Here is a 22,172-nt window from a genome sequence, read left to right as displayed (position 1 = left end):
TACAATTACAACCAGCCAAAAATAAAACATAGATACTCGAGGAATCTGTACACTATGACTAGATCAGGTTTCCATTTATTTAAAACGAGTTAAACTTTTGTACCAAGCCACAAAACCAGCTAGTCGCGAATAATGCGGGGGCTTGGACATAAAATGATAAATATAAGGTGCATAATAAACATCTAGTTTGTATCAGACTGGCTCGACAGACAAGTTTACAGTGCATACTTTACACCGCTGATAAAATATCTAACTTGATCTAAATAGGCGGCGTTAGCAATGGCGCCTTCGACGACAATGATTGGAATGGATTACAATTTGCTAACAACATTGAAATAATCGATAGAAAAACATATTAGGTATAAACAGACTGGGCAGAAGGCTCCATCTTGTAATATAAAAATATTATTATTGCAAATGTGCTTTGCATATATCGTTAATAGCATTTTTTAAATTGAGCAATATTTTTCGCCAATCCTTAGCAATAGAGTCTTGAAGGCAAATTGTAATTGCAGAACAACACTGTATAGTATTCTCAATGACTTGCGAATGCAAATATTATATCCAGTCTCGTGCTTTGTCAGCTTCTTTATGTGTTGTTTACTTCATTCAGTATTTCAATTGCCTTCTACAAGTATATTGTCATTATTCGTATTGCATATAAGGTGTGGTTATATTAAATTCGTTCAGGTGTTATATTAATACTAGTACTGGTACCCACGACGTTTTTAGTTTTTCAGTTTTATAACCACAAGTACAATAAATTCTTGTGTAAAATTATAAATAGGAATTATTTTCTCGCGATTAACGATGCATTAAAATATTCATAGGTTACAAAACGTTTATAATAATTACCACTCAAGCCTAAGTATGTACCAAAAGAAAGTAAAAGACACCCGAACATTTAAAGAGTTTTCATCAGGCTAAGAGCCAAAAAATCGAAGCCATTGAAACGGCCGAGACAATCAAACATTCGAAAATAAGTATGTGGAAAAGCAAGCTCCATTTTTGGACAAAAAGCTTCAACTGAAATACTTCGTTTCCCATTACTGGTAAGAGCCAAGAGAGCTGTTTATATTAGAGAGTCTCATCGCAATTTATAGCCGAATCGAGAGCCCCTAAGTCCTTCCTTGATTTGTTGACCCGTGCCCTCCATGACCCTGGAGCGGGTCAACGCTTCATGTCTTTGTTAATTCACTTCCGCAACATTTCCGATTCTTTATTTTATGGCTATTTCCCCTATGCGTCTTGTCCCAATCTAGTACTATTAAAAACTCTCAACAAAGCTTCAAGTTTAAGTATGGTGAACTAAGATTAGCGTCAACAAATTGAGTTATCAGAGTAACAAACAAATAACTAAAGATTTTAAAATCCTAAAAAAAACACGAAAAGGACATTTTTAGTTTCAATCAATAGTCGAGCGTGAGGATTATTTTTTGTGTTCTTGGAAAGGCGGATGTCTGGAGATGAGCGAGATAACGGTGAGAAATGGCAATACATGTGGCAATGGATACCTGCTATTGTATCTCTTGTTAATTCTTGGAATGTAGAATACATTGAGGTTGAGCAAGAGTGAACTTATATGAATATGTGACAATATCGGTTATTTAACGTAGATATTTAATATGTTGCATGATAAGACAGGGGTGGATTAAAGGATTGTATCCTTTAAGCGTCTGGGACTCAGATTGGATGTGTTTCTTTAATATATTTTTCTATTATAGGCTAAATATATTTTACTTCTATTGAAACATAAGATATGTCGTCGAGTTTTGTGTCTAAGACATTACGATATCCTGCAACTGAATATCTGCATCGTCAAGCAAATCCATTGGTACACGGACGTGCTTCAAGGCACGACCTCAAGATTGAGTCGCAAACCTTACCCACTATGCGAATGTTTCTTCTATACTTAATCATAATAAAACTGTTTGAATCCAAATCCGGGTATTTTTATATCATTTTGATACTTATTATAACGTCTGCCTAGATTTACAATCTAATTCAATTCCAATCGTTTTATAACAAAATATTCTTAATTGATATTATTTTTTGTTTGTGACAAGTCCCACATGCGTCCCAGAAGCCACATACAAATCTGTCATTGAGTGCACTTTATGTAATAGTCAAGTGGCGACAGTGCGGGCGACGGCCGGGTGACGCAGGCGCAGGTAGGCTCACATATCTCCCGATCACAAGTGAGACGACATTTCCGCGTTATCGATAATTACATTATTAAAAAGATAAATGTACTTAGCGAGATCAATTAAATCAGTTCGAGTCAATTTTTTGTAAATTAATTAGTTAAGTCAATGCTTTACTAAACTAACAGTTATTTTATATAAATTTAAACGATTAAAACGTACAAATATGTTTTGTCTAATAATATTCACACAATTTAGTGTTTAACTAATGTGATGATTCCTTCCATTATTTTTCTGAAAGTGTATAAAAAATTCGCGTTTGTATTGTTAACTTTAAGTTAAGTTAACTTTTCCATTAAATTAATATAGGTCCCTAACTAATACCTATTCTATTTAATGTTGTTATCTCTAAAAACTCACTAAATTGAATAACTTGCTATTCATCTACTTCTAAAACTTACGAGTGCTATTAATTATAAGAATTATAAATTATTATACTCATTGTATAATAATTTATAATTATACAAAAGATACACGTCAAATTCAGAAGCCTTCGGTTTTTAATAATACGACACTTTACCCAAAGTATTATCGATAAAAGCCTGGTACATCCCTACACATTATTTATCAGTAACTTATCAATTTTTTATTGGAAAGGACGGAACCGAACATCTTATTTGTTCGAGTGTTGGGTTTGGGACACAAATATTATCTTAACGATTTACATTTCATGTCTAATTGGTGAAGAACTCAAGTAAATAATATAAGTCGTATTTTTCCTTCACATCTACACATATTTATAAATGTTTTCCTTATCCTCAGAATGGGAAAAAAAGGATAAAACTTATATAGCGGGTTTGTCGCTAGTTAACTATAATAATTTAACAATCAACAATTACGCAGTTCAATGAGAAGGAGCTTGTACAAGAGCGTCTTGTAAGCAGTAAATGAGATATTGTTTGCTCAGCTAAGTATAGAGCATAGAGAAGCGTTGGACCACCCACGAGTCACGTACATCATTTGAGACGCAAAACGACTGCCCATTGCCCACTTCAAGACACCATCATCTACAGTTTGATACTGTCTATTAATATTGAATATTTTTTTTAATTACTTGTAATCGAGCTAACATAGCATTGTCTTCAGTTGGCCCAGGAGGATTTTGGAGCTGGGTTCTATTAGGCATTAAAACCTTTATGCTGTGAACATGTACTGAGAAGAGTACCAGAGAAGTATTAGTTTTATGGAGTTTTAGTATAAAAATTTGGGGGCCTAGGAAAAGGTAGTAGACCAGTGCAGATAGCCTTTAAAATAAATAAAAAGTGAAAAAAATTACAGTAGGATGAAACCCATTAGAAAAGCAGGGGAATATGATCAAAATGAAAGGAAAAATAAATTACGGTCGATCTGAGGTCGGGAAGGGGAAGGGGGGGAGTTTTAAGGGTAAAAAACGGTTTATCTCGATTTCCGGCAAAACTAAAAGTCCTATCGAAGAAAGTTAAATGGCAAAATTGTAGGCAATAAAAAGATCTACAACTAAAAAATCGTATGCAGTAACGCCCAGACCCGTCATCCCCTTCCCTATATATATATTTTTTACCATAGGAAAGTAGAGATTTCAACGCACTGAAAGCACATCAACTTTTTGAAAAAAGCTGAAATTTTGACGTCAGAATTTTCGATTGAAAATTAGGGTGTTTTGTCGATATTAATTCAAAATAAGGTGAAAAATTAAATATTTTTAATCAAATAAATTACAGTATATTTGGGACATAATAAGGTAAGTTTTCACCAAATTTCGTTTAAAAAAATAAATTTTTGTAAAAGATAGAAATAAAAAACCAAAAAGTTGGTTTTTTGAATTTTTCACATAAATTTTGAGGTTATGTGAAAAATGTGTGAATACAAAAGTTGTAGATTTTTTTATGACCTACAACTTTGCCATTTAGTTTTCTTCGATAGGACTTTTAGTTTTGCCGGAAATCGAGATAAACCGTTTTCTACCCTTAAAACTCCCCCCCCCTACCCCTTCCCGACCTCAGATCGACCGTAATTTATTTTTCCTTTCATTTTGATCATATTCCCCTGCTTTTCTAATGGGTTTCATCCTACTGTAATTTTTTTTGGTTTCAAAAATTATCGGCACTGGGTTATAGGTACTGTTATTATCTACTTACACAGTTTGTGTTTTATTACATAATTCGAAATCATTATACCGGCGTAGACTTGTATGTTATGCTTACAATAAATATTTTATTTTTAGTTTTTTATTTACTTAAGTGAAAAGAAAAACACTGGTCACCCTACTAAGGATGAGACTGCGCGTGCTCATGTGACGACAACAAAATGCCTCCGTTGATGGATTTATTCACTAAACATTATGTTACTCTGAATTCTACTTTAATCACTTGCAAATGAGGTTTAAAATATTAAATTCCTTGTCTAATTCTATGCTTCCGTTGCTAAAAGCTTGATGTCTTGCAGCTTGGTTAAGAGTACCTTAAAATAACGCAATAAAAAACACATTTCATGCATAATATTAATACATGTACATACACACATGTAGGAACTGCTCAAACTTTTGCTGAGAGAAGTGACTGCTCCTCCACCTTCACCCAGCAACAAACAACCAGAATTGTTTAGCATGGACACATTTTAGGAAAATATTTTTATATGATGCTGGTCGTGAAATAAAGTTACTTACCAAAATGCCTTCAGCGAATAGATCTGTAAGAAAAATATATTTTAAATATATATCAAGTCATTACAAGTCCTTAGGGCCTAGTCCACTATTAGATTGACTGAATAGTGGCGTAATCTCCTTTAGTGAGAATGACGCATATATTATCTCGTGTAGTTTAAAAAAGTTTATATCACATGAATCTAGCACCCTTGCTGAACTAGTCGTTAGGTGTGTCCGATGCAAAAAGCTTCATCACCTATAATGGTGATTATAAATATGATCAAGGAAACAAACGATGAAGCTCAGACCTATATGTTATGATTACTTTACATTTAAAGTCGATTCGACTTTGTATGTTACCAAAAGTGTTAGCGCCACTATTGTTATCTAATAAATATTGTTACGATATATATTATAACCAACTGCAAGTGGATACGTAAGTAATATCCGATGTTCTGTCACTTCTGTACATCAACGATAAAATCGATAAAAGCAATTGTTCAGATAATTGTATTCGACCGAGGCTACTATGCCGTGACACACACCATTAATCAAACTACTGCCTTATAAATGAGCACTGCCAGGCTTTCTTTGTCTATACATTAATTATGGCTCTGCGCCATTAAAACATAAAGCAAATAGAAAATACCCCATTCTGATATTGCTTTTTACGATAATTGCGAATGATTTTATCGTTTACCACATACAGTAGAATTAAATAAATCGTGAGGTGTGTTTTTGTAAGGCATTTAATTAACCCTGAGTTGTCGACGAATAATTCTTCCTTCTATTCGCCTACACCCAAAATCTAAGTGTGCCAGACCGAGACATTACTGTGGCCTGTGGCACTGGCAGTGGATGTAAAAATGTATCACGATAATAATATAGCTAAGGAAGGAAGATGGAATAATTGAGTGCTTATGTGCAGAGAGCAGCAAACTCAATATAATACCCTTTGAAACGATCTACAATTAGAGAGCAGAGCAGTTTTCTCGATATTAAAAAGGCATTTTAGACATTACACCTCTCGCGGAGGCCACAATGAGAGCGGCATCACTAATGTCTAATACAATTGTAGCGAGTGCTGTTCATATAGCGGAGGGCGCCTTCTCGTTGGGTTGCTCTATTGTCGATGCTTTAAGGCGATAAAGCGATCTTTTCAAACTTCGAAAGCTCTTCGTTGTTATATAAGTTTATAATTTTATTTAACTTCGTAGATGCGATAGATTACAATGCGAGCTAATTTAATATTAAGAATTACTTAGTAATTAGGAGTTATAACAATATTACTAATCTTATAAATTCGTATGTAGTTTAATACTTTTAATTTTTATTAAAATAACGTACTCCTATACATATATGTATATGAAGAGTATGTTGTACATGTAACGCTAACGCTGCTATTCCTAGGATAAAAGCTAATAAATTTAACTCTGAAAGCGACCCCTTCTGCCTCTGCCAGTTTCTAGAGCTTTTCCATAATTTATAATATAAATTACGAGTTGTTATCGACGTCGACCCGAATCTATCGATAGAAAACATAGTGAGAGCAGCACTACATCGCCCCTTCAGTGCTTGTCATTAAGGGTGATCCATCAAAACGTCCGCTAGGATTTAGGGTGGTCGACGCTTGCGCGGTAGCCGCGGGGGTTGAAACCGGGTTAGGGCAACCGCACATTGGGGTACAGGAGCCGTCAAAGGCATCCACTGATAAGTAGTGCGTGTGCTTACAAAGAACTGGTTTACTTAACTTTACAGCATTTATATTATACTGTACTTTATGAATATTTGTTAAGAAAATTAATCTCTGATGGTCGCCAATTTGTTCGTCATCTACGTTAAAGTTACAAAAAGGTTTTGAATCTGTATTTTTAAAGCAATTCAAGAGTTCATCTAATTATTTTATTAATAATAATATGCTTTTTATAATAGAATTCTTATAGAGAATAACATAAATTATACCGTAATCCCACATTTGCAGCACTAACGTTATGTTAATAGCTGCATTCTACATATTAAAGTGAGCTTAAATGTAAATAAAAGTTATGTTATTAAAGCTTTTATATATGCCTTTTTTGTTTAAAATTGTGTACATCTTACTATTAACTAAATTCATGCTTAGAACGGAAAACTGTGACGAATTTCAATATCGAAATAAGCAATAACTAGTGCGATTTACTTATACTCAAACAATTTCATGTATTTGCGATCTCTAATGTCTTGCGTTTTGTAACGATGTTTTCAATTTTTTACCTTCAATAAATCATTTGAAGCCGCGGCCAGAGTGATAACGTTTTTTTTTTAATTTGTAATATTACAATTATAACTTGCCTAAGGTCGTTAAAATTGGGTAAAAAATATTGTGGGTTGGTGGTAAATGGACTTTAAAATACCAGTTAATACGGCAGTTAGCAGAATTGTAATGTTTTCAATAAAATTTCAAATGTATACACAGTTTTGGGCGGAATTAACAAAGGATAGTGTAACTTGGAGCAAGTACCTACGCGTTACTTTTTCTTCCACACGGTTTTCTTTTAATATTATATCATTAAACGTCTAAACTATTAAAAACCATCGTATAATAAGACAAATGCAAATCTTCATACGAATCCTGCCTTTATATTGCTATTCAGAAATAGCCAGGAGTAAACAACTGAAAAACAGTATTTGCCGGGCAATATTAGCAGACGCCGTCGGACACACCCTAAGGCGAAGTGTGAAGCGGTTCGAGGGTTGCAAACAAAATTAGATATTCGTGCGGTGTCCCCAAAGCGCCGAGTACTGATTGATTGCTTTACCTAGCATTTACATTTTTCACATCGTCTCAGCGTCGTCTGAGCTTAGGTCACTCACCTCTCCTTGATTACACGACATCTAATTGTAGTTTAATTGACAGATGCATATGCTGCGGTTGGCTAATAACTATCAATTGTATTACAGTTCAATATGAAACTGTTTGGAAATTAGTATTAGATAGCCACGAGCCACCAAATGTAGGTCATTACTAACGTGAATTTATTATTCATTACATACATATACATGGTTACTTACATTATACAGAAAATTAAATACGTATACACGGAAACTATTAATCCTTCCAGAGAATTATTTATAAGCCTATACTATTGTTCTGTTATTTACGGTTAATAGGGGTTTTGTTCTTAATGTTGGGACATATTTGATATTTATGTTAAATTATTTAATAATTATCTGAGAAATATGGAATATAAACTGATTAAGATTTATAATTGACTAACGTTACTAGCGCCGACAACTAGCTCCATCTACAATTCAAACGGGTAATGCGCACAAACTGAAAATCTGAAACGATTGTGTCTCAAACATTGTTATAGGTGCGTTAAATATTGCGAAAACAAAACACGGAGTCTTAGTTCGGAGTTGACTCGGCTTTTGAAAACGTAACAAAGACTCGCGAACGAACTACTTTAACCATTGAAATATTGGAAGCAATTTTCAATTCGCACAAACAATGCATCGCGACAATCTCGATAAAAGGCCATCATTAGCGACTTATTAGGCATTGTCTCTGCTCGTATTATTGCATTTGCCAAAGTTACGATATTTATTCAATCCACTCCCAATCTATCCGCATGGCGAAAATCTAAATATTATATTATATTAACTGTTTGTTCGTCATTTACAAACTCAAACTCAAACTCAAAAAATCTTTATTCAAGTAGGTAACCAAGTACACTTTTGAATAGTCAAGTTAAATTAATCGTAAATTTACATTTACTACCAGTTCGCAAGTCAAGGGCGTAGAGCGGGTAAGAAGAACTGGCAAGAAACTTTCCGCCACTCTTTTTAATCGCCAAGTATTGTCATACAAATTGTTTGAACTGGAGCAATTCAATCCCAAGGATTAGGATCATTTAAGTAGTCCTCAAATTTATAAAAAGCTTTGTTGATTAATTTTCGTTTAACGAGGACTTCGAATTTATTTAGTGATAATTCTCTAATTGCGCTTGGGAGTTTGTTGTAAAAACGAATACAGTTTCCATATAAGGAGTGGTTTATCTTTTGGAGCCTGGTTGGTCGTACACTCAAATTAGTTCTATTTCGCGTATTATACTGGTGAAAGTCACCATTTGTTTTAAAATCGTTTATATTTTTTTGGACATACAACAAGGCTTCAAGAATATATTGACCAGATAGTGTCATAATATTTAATTCCTTAAACTTATTCCGTACCGACTCCCTCGGAGAAACACAACAAATACCCCGAACAGCCCGCTTCTGCAGCACAAATATGGATTGAACCTCTGCAGCAGCACCCCACAATAAAATGCCGTACGACATAACGCTATGAAAGTAGCTATGATACACAATTTTAGCCGTGTCCTCATCAGTAAACTGTCGGATTTTCTTTACTGCATATGCTGCAGAGCTCAGCCTATTCGAAAGAGTCTCTATGTGTGGGCCCCATTGGAGTTTACTATCTATTGTTATGCCTAGAAAAACAGTTTTGTCAACAAAGTTTAGTTCACTGTCCTTAATTTTCAGGTTACCAATATCTCGCTTTACGCTAGTAGTTGTAAATCTAATACATTTTGTTTTATTCTCATTAAGCAATAAGTTATTTACATTAAACCAGTTAACTATACGAGAGATAGAATTGTTTACATCGTCCAATAATACGTTATTCCTATTCACTTTAAATAGAAGTGAAGTGTCATCAGCAAACAATACCATCTCATGAACTTCGTTGACAAAGAATGGGAGGTCATTTATGTAAATCAGAAATAAGAAAGGCCCGAGAATCGATCCTTGGGGGACGCCCATTGATACCTGCGAACCCGGAGAGGTGACTCCATTGACATGAACTCTTTGGATCCTTCCCTTTAAATATGAATTCATCAGGCTGGAAGCTTTGCCATCAACGCCATAGTGTTGAAGCTTTCCAACGAGTATATCAGGATGAACACAGTCAAAGGCCTTTGACAGGTCACAAAAGACGCCGACTCCATCATATGATTCTTCCCAGGCGTTAAATATGTCCGAAATCAACTTCACACCGGCATCGATTGTGGAGCGACCCTTAGTGAAACCATACTGTTTATTATGTAAGAGTTTATTTTTATTAAAATGTAAAGAAAGCTGGTCTAGCATTATCTTTTCAAAAACTTTGCTCAACGCAGGGAGCACGGAAACAGGTCTGAAGTTTGACGGATCAGACTCACTACCTGCCTTGAACAACGGTGTAATCTTACTTAATTTCATTTCGTCCGGAAAGACTCCACAATCGATACAGCTGTTAAAAATTATAGACAATTCAGAGCTTATTACATTAATAACGGAATTTAAAATGACTGTTGACATACCCCATATATCTTTACTTTTTTTTAAATTAATAAGCTTAAAAGTTTTAACGATATCATTACAAGTTATATGTTTAAACTGAAATTTAATATTACATTCAGGTACACATTTTTCTAGCAATGAGATCGCAGCAGCAGGTGAAGAATCTAGGGACTTGGTCGTATTTAGTGGTACATTTATAAAGAACTCTTCAAAAGAAGAAGCCACCTCTGGGTCAGATTTTATTAACTTCCCTTTAACTTTTAACATATAATCAGTTCGTTTGTCAGACGTTTTACCTGATTCTTCATTTATTATTTTCCAGGTAGCTTTTACTTTATCCATGCTATTTTTTATTTTTGAACTTAAATATTGAGACTTTGCAGTTTTGCAATCTTTTTTGAAATTATTTGAATACAACCTAACATATTCCCTAAATTCCACACTAGTGTTATATTGCATTTCGTCATAGATTTCATATAATTTTAACCTTTTCCTATGTAGCTCCTCATTTGCCCAGTCACAGAAACTTGTTTTCTCAGAGACCAATAAAGTCTTTTGAGTAAATACTTTCTTGAATTCATCAATAAATGATCCAAAAAAAGTATTGTATAAATTATTAGGGGATGAGTTGCCACACAGAAATGGCATTCTATAGACCAATGCTTCTCTAAATCTGTCCAAACGGTCATTTGTAATAGGAGTTATCACAATTTTCTTCTTTTTACATGTTTTTTGTTTCCTTAATTGGAATTCAAACCATTGACCAGTGTGATCAGATTTAAATCTATTGAAAATACAAACATTCAAAGGGGCTATGTCACTATATATGTTATCTATACAAGTTGCGGTGCTAGCTGTTATTCTTGTGGGTGAATGAAATTGATTTATTAAATTGTATGAACGAAAAAGACTAAGTATGCGTACACTTGAATTAGAATGACAAAGTAAATTGACATTAAAGTCCCCACACACAATTAGCCCTTTATTACACTTTACTAATTTACACAATATCTCCTCTAATACATTTTCAACATTATTATAGACAGCTGATGGAGGACAATATAGACATACAACAATGAATTGCTCCAGTTCCACACAGGAGATTTCAATAGTTAGTTCTACAGAGAGGCTGATAATATCCTTTCTTTCTTTGCATTTAAGTTTTTTACTTATTAGGATTAATGAGCCACCATGAATTGCATTTTCTCTGCAAAACACACTACCAACCCTGTGGTTACAAAAATTAAACAAAACTTCATATTTTTTTAGCCAGTGCTCTGTTATGCACAAAAAGTCTATTTTTTGACTATTCAAGAATAGTTCAATTTCTAATTCTTTATTTTTCATCCCCTGTATATTTTGATGAACCACAATAATTTTTTGGGAATGAATTTTATCACATAATATACTTACCTTATTATTGCAAGAGTGGTGCTCTGTTGTCCTATTATCTAATTTAAATAAATATTATTTGGAATTTCTTCCAAGGTCTTATAATCTAATGCTTGCTCAATAGAAGCAAGGGGTCTAGCCAAATTCTTGGCTGTCATCTCTATAAAATATGATAGCGAAACAGCTATCTGTCTTTTTAAGAAAGCAGGTAGGTAGGTACATTAGCAAGGGTTGTCGTATTTTTGTCAGCTTATTTAACTAACTGTACAATACTATTTATACAATAGTTAATTTTTTAATTCCTTACAAAACAAACAGTTTAAGGTGTATACAATATCTACTTGAAAAGTATGATCAAAAGGAAGTGAACGCTAATAAATTCCGGTTTAAATAATAAACGAGAAGCGAGTATGCCTTCATCAGTATAAAGGCTGCAAATATGACCCTTCTAACCCAAATAGCTGATAACATCGGTGCTAGAATTCAGACACAGTTACTTTGCTTAATTAGCAGATAGCCAAGCTCAAAGTAAATGTGTATTATGCAGGACATCAGCAAGGAAATTGTTTCAATGTCAAAAAATATTGTTTTGTGAGTTAAACACAGGCAGGACCTCTGGTTGAACTAAGCCACCACAGAGTATTTATTTATTTATACTTTATGACCTTATTCAAAAACATACACATAAAAAAAATTTAAATGTTATAAGACAACGGGCGGCCTTATCGCCAACACGCGATTTCTTCCAGGCAACCCTAATGTGGAACAATGAAAAAGAAACACCTAAAAATATGGCGACTATGACGACACGTTTTCGTCACTTCAGACTTATTATATAAGGAAAAAAGGACATTACCGGACATTACTAAAGTAAGACAAATCGACTGAACTAAAAAAACCAGATTTGTCAGAACATGGAATTCAGTCAAGGCAGGCAAACGTCAGCGCACTATGAATAATGATTCTAAATAATTGCATGCATCATTATCTCCCGCATTTAGACATTCGTCATTAAATTATCATTTTAACGAATATAATTGTCGAACGCGGCTCCACACGTTTTTAATTACAACCCCAAGCTTGATTTACAAACCTATGGAAAATAATTTCTTCACTCGAAATTACTATGAACGTTGTTAAGTGAAAACATTACATAATGCTACATAGTTAAGGTTTAAATTCTGATGTACGCTGGATTAAAATTATATTTACAGGACGATATTTCGTATTATACAATGATTTACGGATGCGCACTATCAGTAAAACTGCTTAACTGATGTTAGGAAAATTTCAGTAATTTCAATAGTTAGTATGTAAATTAATTTTTGAAGCATGCAATGAAAAATTTTAATAAATTCTTATTAAAAATTATTACATGTGAAACTGTATCTTTAATTGATAATATTTGTTATAAAATTCTAAAAATTTAAATTATTTGGAGGTACTGTGTTTATTTTTTGTACAGCAAATATGCAAAATATTAAAGGAAATAAAAAATATACCTCCACAATAACAAATAGTACATTAACTGGATATAAGCCACACTTATTGTAAATATAAACTTATTCAATTTGAAGTTACACGATACAAAAAATAATGTCATATAAAATGTAATATGTCTTAACAAATCCAGTATCTTCCTGCTTGTTCATTTAGTGAAATAATGTTGATTTATATAAATAATAAAATTAGTTGAAACTATTTTTTAAATTGAATAGTTTTAAAGACGACAATCCTTTAAATATGTTAAAGAGATGCGGACGTGATGTTTGGGCGTCTGTACATAAGCCTGTTGCCGACAGAAAAATGTATTTCACGGCTCTTCGAACCTGAGTCGTATTGAAGGATCAAGTTATTTGTTATGTCGAACATCCATCCGTACTTCCAGTCGAATACGTTTTTAGTTGTGTTACATTGCACATTTTAACGCCGAAAATTCACAACGTTAACTCGAAAGTTGTCTAGGGATTGCGCCAAAATTTCCGAATAAAGTGTTTTGCATTGGAATTAAAGTTGTTAACTGAATAGTGCTGAAATGCAAAACTCCGATTATAGAATAAAATTACGCATTATCATTTTTTTCCAAAAGGGAATTTGAATGCCGTGTGACACTAGGAAGTATGACTTCAAAAGACCGTCTAATACGTCCCAGCTATAATTTATGTTTGAAGGTTTCCTGTTTAAGCCTTAGGAATAAAATTTAATCCGTTTCACATTGACTTAATTTAAAACATCAATAAGGCATTTAAAATTCATTCATTCATTCAAAAGAGCTAATATTTGAATGAAAAGTTAAAAGGCAGTAAGAGTTTCACGATCAATGGCGTATTACAAAAGACAAGTAAAATCTTATACACCTTACAATTTTTGGCCTCCTTAAACTATAATCTGTCATTATGAGCGGGTCCTTTATCGCGGCAGGCAGTCGAGCGGAAGGCCGGGATTCATTTTTTAAGCCTCGAAAAGGACTAAATTATTCAGTCTTTTCAAGAAAGTGGGTAAAGAGACTTCATGTATTCCGCAAGATAAACGATTATGTGAGCTACTGAAATATGAACGAGGAATGTTTTTTGCTAAAAACCCTTTTACTTTAATAAATCGTCGAGGCCGACGCTCTATACTAATTTGCAACGAGCATCGCGCAGATTCCACAACGTTACACTGAATCATAAAACGCATGTAAGACACGCATTAAAAGTAATAAAATATAAAAACATGCATCATAGCAAAAGCTAAAACTTTTGAAAAAGAATGAGTCGAGGAAAGGAAAACCTCAAAACTTTAATAGCTCATTACGGCAGGCCTTAATTAAAGAGCGGTTAAGCCTTGTTCAATGTACGTCTTGCTCTAATATGTAAAGCTTTATGTTATAAACACATTTTATTTTCATAAACTTTTATGCTTTCAAAGAATTTGAGCGTTTTTCGAAGCGAAAGTTTTCTTTGGAGAACATTATGTTTTGTACTCACCTACGTCTTTATTTAACTAATTAGTGTTAGTTTGACTACTGCTTAAAATTATTTAAAAATAAATAAGTGGCGCTACAACTTTTTTAGGTCTGGGCCTCAGATTTATGTATCTGTTTAATGATCGTTTGTCGCACAGGCAACTACGGTGCCTGACACACCCCGTCGACTATTGGGTCTAAGGCAAGACGTTTTCCTTCACCATTCGAGTGAAAGTTAAATGCGCACATAGAAAGAAAGTCCATTGGTTAACAGCCGAGGTTCGAACCTACGACGTCAGGTAGAGTCACGCGCTGAAGCCACTAGGCCACTGCAATTCTTAAATGGCTTTAAAATTATTAATTACTACAAAATTAGTTTCATTTTATGATTTACATTATTTGTAATGTTCAACTACTAAGAAATAAATAGGTAGTTTAAATAAATAATAATTTTTCAATACCATAAAATATAAATGAATTAATTTATTCTTTAAAATCAATAAATTGTCATGTTAGTCCCATGTAAGGCAGGCGTAGTTGGAATGTCGCCAGTGTAGCTTTTCACAATATGTCCACTATTGTGCTACGTCGGAGTGCTACAATCTATTGCTACTCGCTACACTCAGAAATATTGTACTCAATGCAGAACGCTACGAATATCTACGAGAAAGATATGTCGTTTCGTTAAGAATTATAGCAACGAAATTATTTGGAATGCACATTTCTAACAGAGTTGAAATGCTTTATCTGCGCAAATGTTTTTTTTTATTTCAGCATATATGTAACTCAGCCTGTGATTCAGGAATTCTATTTGAAAAGTTAATTGCGGATGTGGAGAACAGCGAATCCTATTGAATTCGCAAAACCTCTTAACGATACACGTTCTCTCGTGTTACATTGTGTAAAAACAAAAGACTACGCTAATCGAGCAAACTAAATGAAAACCGATGGGAAAACAATTTAGCTGAGCCACTAGACGAGTGAAGCAATTTTCCAGGCTATTTACTTGATCCTCATCTGCTAACTACTCAAAAGGAATGCTGCCTTCGAGATAATTACTTAACCGTTTCATTATTAAGATTTAAGACAAGCTTTCACAAATAAAAGTTTGCAACTAATCTCATAGTGAAGAAAGGCATGTTATACTTTTGAGATTATTCAACTCGTGTGTGTTGTTAAGAAGGTGGAAGGCGTAAGCTATGCTATTTGCTGAAAGCTTTGTGCTGTCGTCACTTGACCATTAAACTCCGAGTTCTCCTTTGTTACATATGGCCAAATGTTTTGTACGGCTGAACCTTGGACAATTAAAAAAGATACCGGCCGGCGCTTAAAAGCATTTGAGATGTTGTGCTATCGTCGCATTCTTCGTATAAGCAGGTTCCAGAAGGTAATCGAGTTGGAATGTCGAAGGGACTTGTGCGGCCCATCAAACAACGGAAAGTTGCGTACCTGGGCCACGTGTTCCGCCATGACTTCTACCACCTCCATCAATTAATTATTATAGGTAAAATCCAGGGTAAACGGTGTGTTGGAAGGAATCATGGATTAGCAACGTTAGGGAGTGGACCGGTATTGCGATTGCGGAAGAGTTGCTGCATCTGGCACAGGAGAAGACACGCTTCAAGAAACTGAGGGCCAACCTCCAGTAATAGAGAGGCACCAAAAGAAGAAGAAGAATACTATTTGAAGTTTACTAGTGAAGGAGAACTTTGATAACAAATGTCGCGCTTCTTTCAACAACAGACCTCTTTGATTATAATTCGTTTGAGTTGATGTTTCGAAGCGCCAGTTTTACGTAAAAACCCTTTTCTGATTATTTAGCACTCCGAAATCCCAGCCGTTCGCCGAAAATTGTTGAACAAAAACCGGATTAAGCCGGTTATCGGCGGCGGCTAATAATAATAGTGTCCCCCGTAAGCCACTGTGATGGATGACAGCACCCCTTTTAATTGCAAGCCTCGATCCAACGTCACTCACATTTTCGATTTATATTATAATCAGTTCGATTACACGGCACCGTAGAGGCGAAATAGCACTTTTCGTTTGCGACTTTCATGTTAAGTGCATAATGCTCAGATTAGCATGCAGGATGGGCTATATTAATGCGTAGTGGGAAGATCGATTTCTTGACGTTTGGTTTTTAATAAACGCGTCCCCTAGATGCATTTGCAAGCAAAATTCGTGGGTGAGCTTTTGGGGTAAGCTTGACACCTTCATTTTATCGTTTAATAACTTGAATACGTGTGAAAATCATAATATATTGTTAATTCACTTCATAATTTACGTTTAAATTAGCAATTTACAGAGGCCTATTCTATTGGCACTTATCATTATTTTTAAATAATGAAATTTAAAGACAGACAGATATTCATCATAATTTCATTCATTAATTTTTAAGTTAGTTAAGGGAGAAGAATGATTTTTTTATTTCTTTATATTAAAGATTTGGAAGTAGTCCTTGGGAAGATCTCGAAAGGGAACCAATTCCACAGCTCGCTAGTTCGCAAAAGGAAATGCCTAGTGAAGCGGAATGTGTTAGATTTTCCGATGTGGCGATAAAAATATACGATAGTAATAGCGAATTATTATCAATCAATTAATAATTGAGCTCTCGCAAAGTGCGGCGTCACGCGCACCTGCACACGCTCGTTCATCACAACTGTCCAACTTGGACCAACATTGTTACTTATTGCCGATTACATAATTTGTTTACAAATAATTATATGATATTAACAGTACCTTCCCTCCATTACATTATGAAAAATGAAGAATAGGACGTTATACGGAATACGTTATAATTTACAACAATTAAAACTGCACTTTCAACGTCCCTATTATCTAAAACAAGACCATGAGATCTGAACAATGTATTAAGAAAATTCAAAGAAAAACAAAAACAAACGGAAAAATATAAAGGAGGCTTTTACCCTAAGAAGGCCCCCCCCCCCTTCTTTTATACAATACTAACTTTAAAAAAAACTAACATTATGGATTCATTAATAAAACTAATAAACAGTAACTAAATATATAAAAAAGGGGTGCGTGTACTTATGTACGCGCGTAAGAAGTTATACTTATTTGGCATTATTAAAAATAGTTTTTGATTGCAAGCAAATAATTAATTACAATTAAATAATCAAAGACTGGAAAAGGAGTCATTATAGTCAATAAAGTTCAGTTTACATTAGAAAAATTAAATAAATAAATATTTATTATTATTCTCTTACATTTCTTACATTAAGTGTAACATAAATTCCATTATTATTCGAATGTTGTTTTTAAATTATGTCCAATGCCGTAGCATCTTCCGTGGGCAACTTCATTCTGTGGGCGCGCATCGTTTAATTTCACTCTCATAAATTTTTCATAACGCGCCTAAAGAAGTATAACTTCAAAAAGATTTTTTGAGACTCAATTTAATAATACGATATTAATTACCTAAAATCTAGGTTTTTTTTTAAAATTCAGGACTATTCATGATTTTGGAGAATAAATTAAAACAGTTAAAGCTTTTATTCGTAAAATTTTAATTAGTCAATAAATATAGCAACATTATTCATTGTGAGAAGTCTATGGTCGGGTCAAAGATTCCGTCTAACACTTATCGATTTTATAGACAATGAAAGGATTAGTAAAATGTCAAAATTGTTTGACATATCAAGAACCGGTACTTATAGATTCTGGAAGCATACAGGCCGCGTAATGTGATTGTGGAGATCACAATGTGCGCTGATTGGGGAGCCGGAACATGATTCAATACAAACTTCTCCATCTTGTTATGTGGAATTGCTCGTAATTATCGTTTTGTTCGCGTATTACTTGTGACCGCACCACTGAGACAACTTATAATGATGTTCTCGATCTGATGTTTTTACGCGCTATTTGCAAAGGTTTAATTGACTGTCCTAACTTATTGTCGCTTTTACTATTTCACACCCCTTCTTCATACAAGGCAAACCCAACTATTTCAAACTCCTCGGTCTAATACAAACTATTTTCGTACCTCAGTTATGTATCGTATACCTTCTTTAGATTATAACACAAATTACCAGCAAATAGATATATTTAATATAACTAAAAAATGCTTAATAAATAACATCAAAACTCTGGTATACTTTATTAGACATAACGACTTTGTTATTCCTTTTTAATATTAAATACCTATATTATATTGATCAATGCATCTTACAATTTATTACCTATTTATATTTTTTTTGTTTAAGTAAGTAATAATTGTTAAATTTGTTTAATTTTTATGTTTGATTGTGTATTCCGTTTTTTGGCTTTTGTGTATAATGTAATTTTTTTAGATATTGTATAATAGGAAGGTAGAAGGAAATAAATAAATAATAAATCTTATTTTGTCATGTACTTGAAAATAAACGACAATTAAAGACTACCACTAGTAGTTCGCTCTTACTGTCGCCGCACACGGGCCACACGCCACAGCCACAAACGCCGCCACGAGAAGCTAGAAGCGGCTACAAAGGTAGCTGAAGCGCGCGACAGCCACTTGTGGCCGGTGGTCGACACTTGCGGTCGGTGGCTGCTACTTTTTTTAACCCTTGCCTGCAGTATCATAATGGACTCTGACGAAGAAGGTTTAATTGCGCTACTTTTGATAAAAAGACGTCGTCGTAGAAGACGAAACCGTAGTTATTGGATACATAGAAAGACATTAAATATCCCCTCACCACGACAGGTCGGTAATCGACAACCATTGAACTATACATGATGAAGCATTTGGCCTCAGTGAAAATATGATGACGCCATATTCTTGAAAATATTCGGACTTAGACAAAAAAGTTTTCAATTATAGGTTAAGCCGTGCCAGACGTTGCATTGAGTACGGCGTACTAGCAAACAAATGGAGAATATTACATCGCCTATTAAACACTTCTGTTCATTTCTCAGAAGACATTGTGATTTGTGAAATCTTGTTGCATTTTGCACAACTTTATTCGCAAAAGGGATGGTTTAAATTTTCGTCACACTTTGAAAATAGTGGGACTCGAAAATATACAAAATACAGGCTGGCCAGTAACACGAGCGAGCAAGAGATACGTTAAAAGATTATTTAATGAATAAAGTAGCAATAGCGTGGCAAGAAAATAGAATAGAAATATATGGTTTTATATTATTTTATTAAACTTAACTTCAATGTTCTTTTCTTTGGCAGTTGTATTCGAAAAAATTCCCACAAACAATTAGCAGATTTCTTCCCAGGCCCAAAATTTTTCTCCTCTATTACTAAAACTATCACTTTTTGAATCCCAAATCGCAGGACGGGATTGTATCTCTGATATAAATAATTCTATATCCATATTTATCTACCTATATGAAACACAGACTACGTGCGTGCGTTACCGTCGACTTCAGGTTAACTGAGGTAAGGGAGAGAGGGGCGCGGAATCGCGCGAGTGGCGTGTGGCGGCTTTTTGTGTCGGCGCTTAGTGGCCGGTGCGAGCCACAAGAAGCAAGCTGCGACGATTTGTAGCGTGTGGCCGCCACCGGCGCCACCGTGTGCGGCGAGTCCATATAAAATGTATGAAAATTACAGGAAATATGCCAGTGGCGGCGTTTTGTGGTTGTGGCCGGTGGCCCATGTGCGGGGACCCTTAAGTTATTTACAACTATTTCTCCTAAAATGGCTGACCAAACCTATTATTTATATTATAATTTAAATATGTATACATTAGAGATTATTTTTTGATAGATTGGATAAAATTTATATCTTTACCAGTATCGTCTTTACTTTTCAAACGATTATCAACGAAACTATTTACCGCTTTTTATACAATATTAGAAATAAATATAATCTTATCTCTACTAAGATTTTAAAAAGTTAATTGACGTGTACATAGCTAGATAAAGAAAATATTCAGACGTTTTGCACTCGTTCAGCGTAATATTATATTTTAATCAATAAATGTGTAATTTACTTAATTTAATGACAAATCATACAAAACTTAATTATCTCAATACAATTTGATTTTAAACGATAAAACAGTAGATACATGTACGCAATGAAATAATTTTAAGCTTCTACACACAAAGTAAATATATAATTAGAAGACAGTTACCTGCAAGCCGGTAGCGACCGTGCATCGATCTCGGATAGTTCCTTGCACCGTAGTGTAAACATTTACCCGCCTCTCTTCACACCTATTACGCCTTTATCTTGATCGCAATACGGTCTAAAATCCCGTTTGAGAGTTCCGACGCTACTGTTTGTTTTCTAACCTACTGCTTAACGATTGTTTAACTTATTTTAACGCTATTTTCGTAACTGTTATAGTTCATAAAATGTATTGACTAATAATACTCAGGTTGTTTTTTCATACGTACTTTGATTAATAGCTGAAGAATATAAGAAAGGATAATTCTTAAAATCACAAGATTATTTTTTACTCACTTAATAGAGATGTTTTAATATTTATGATTATATGATAATAATTTAAGTTTTCTAATTGCAACACGTTAATTCTAAAATACTACTACTAATAATAATTACTACTAATAATGTCGAAGATGAAAATTATTATAACAATAGTCTGGAATTCACTTCACGAAAAGTCTGTACTCGCACATGTTTCTCACGAAATAAGTAAACCGTTCGGGACAACGGGCGGGCGGATCGGTCGCTTGCCGCCCTGGGAATGAACATGGGCGGAATGCACGTCGAATTTAAACCACCTAGAATATTATATAGCGCTGACTACAACTAAGTTGTAGTAAAATATTATAGTGGTTTTAGCATAATTTGCATACATTTACGAGGCACACCTTTTATTATTCAGTGTTGGTGGAAAATTATGTTCGGTTATAGTATGAGAAGAATAAAATTAATTCTATGTGTTTTCAAGATTTCGGAGACGGGATTCCGGTCGTTGATGGAATATTCATTATCACGCGCGTATTAACAACGATAGTGATGTGAATTAATGAAGTATTTATGTAGTAAAAATTCCTAATGGATCCTTATTGCAAGAAAAGCAATGTTCTATGGAATATTAGTTAGGATTTACAATTGGAAGAAAATATCACATAAAAAAGCCAAGAAAAACCTTGCAATGACCGAAAATAGGTTCTCAAAAAAAATTTTTTTCTTTCCAAATATAAAATAAAAAAATATGTTTATTATGGAACATAAGATACAGGTATCACTTATTCCACGTCATTAAATTTTAATCTGTAGGCCCCTACTTATCGGCAAAGAAGACAGAGGTGTAGGCCGAGAGAAAAAGCCGGCGTAAAAATCTCCCGATACTCTATTAAAATAGCAAATCATCAAACAACACTTATATTAAAACAAATATCGCAAATTAATTAGAAGTAGCCTGTCTAGCACTAGTCTCAGGCCCTTTTATCAACTAGATAAACGTTAACTTTATAGTAGGTAAGCCTTTTTACACAGCTTTTCTTTAATACATTTCTTAAATTTATTAAAAGGCAGAGATAAAAGAGCCTCTGGGATTTTATTAAAGAAGAGTATCCCTTTTTCCAAAAAAGAATTACTAACTTTAGATAGTCTAGTACGGGGAAATTGCAGCCTGCGTTTGTTCCGAGTATTAACATTGTGCGTATGTTCTATTCTAGTAAACTTATCACTATTTTTGTATACATACATAATATTTTCATTAATATCATCTGACATCAGCAGCATGACCCCATAATATTAAGC

General features: G+C 34.0%; 1 protein-coding gene across 1 annotated transcript in view; it reads right to left on the bottom strand.

Annotated features, from left to right (window-relative positions):
- Nucleotides 1-21,147, bottom strand: part of LOC125048604 (frizzled-2) — a 102,153-nt gene extending 81,006 nt beyond the window's left edge. Inside the window, exons 1-2 of the mRNA XM_047647353.1 lie at nucleotides 20,572-21,147; nucleotides 4,849-4,871 (exon numbers count right to left, since the gene is read on the bottom strand). The gene's annotated coding sequence lies outside the window, so the exon portion shown is untranslated. The remainder of the gene's footprint in view (nucleotides 1-4,848; nucleotides 4,872-20,571) is intronic.
- Between the last annotated feature and the right edge of the window lie 1,025 nt (nucleotides 21,148-22,172).

The sequence above is a fragment of the Pieris napi genome, chromosome 4, assembly GCF_905475465.1.
Source record: "Pieris napi chromosome 4, ilPieNapi1.2, whole genome shotgun sequence".
NCBI classification, from domain to species: Eukaryota; Metazoa; Arthropoda; class Insecta; order Lepidoptera; family Pieridae; genus Pieris; species Pieris napi.
Note: the sequence above shows the minus strand (reverse complement) of the source record. Positions and strands in the feature narration are given on the sequence as shown.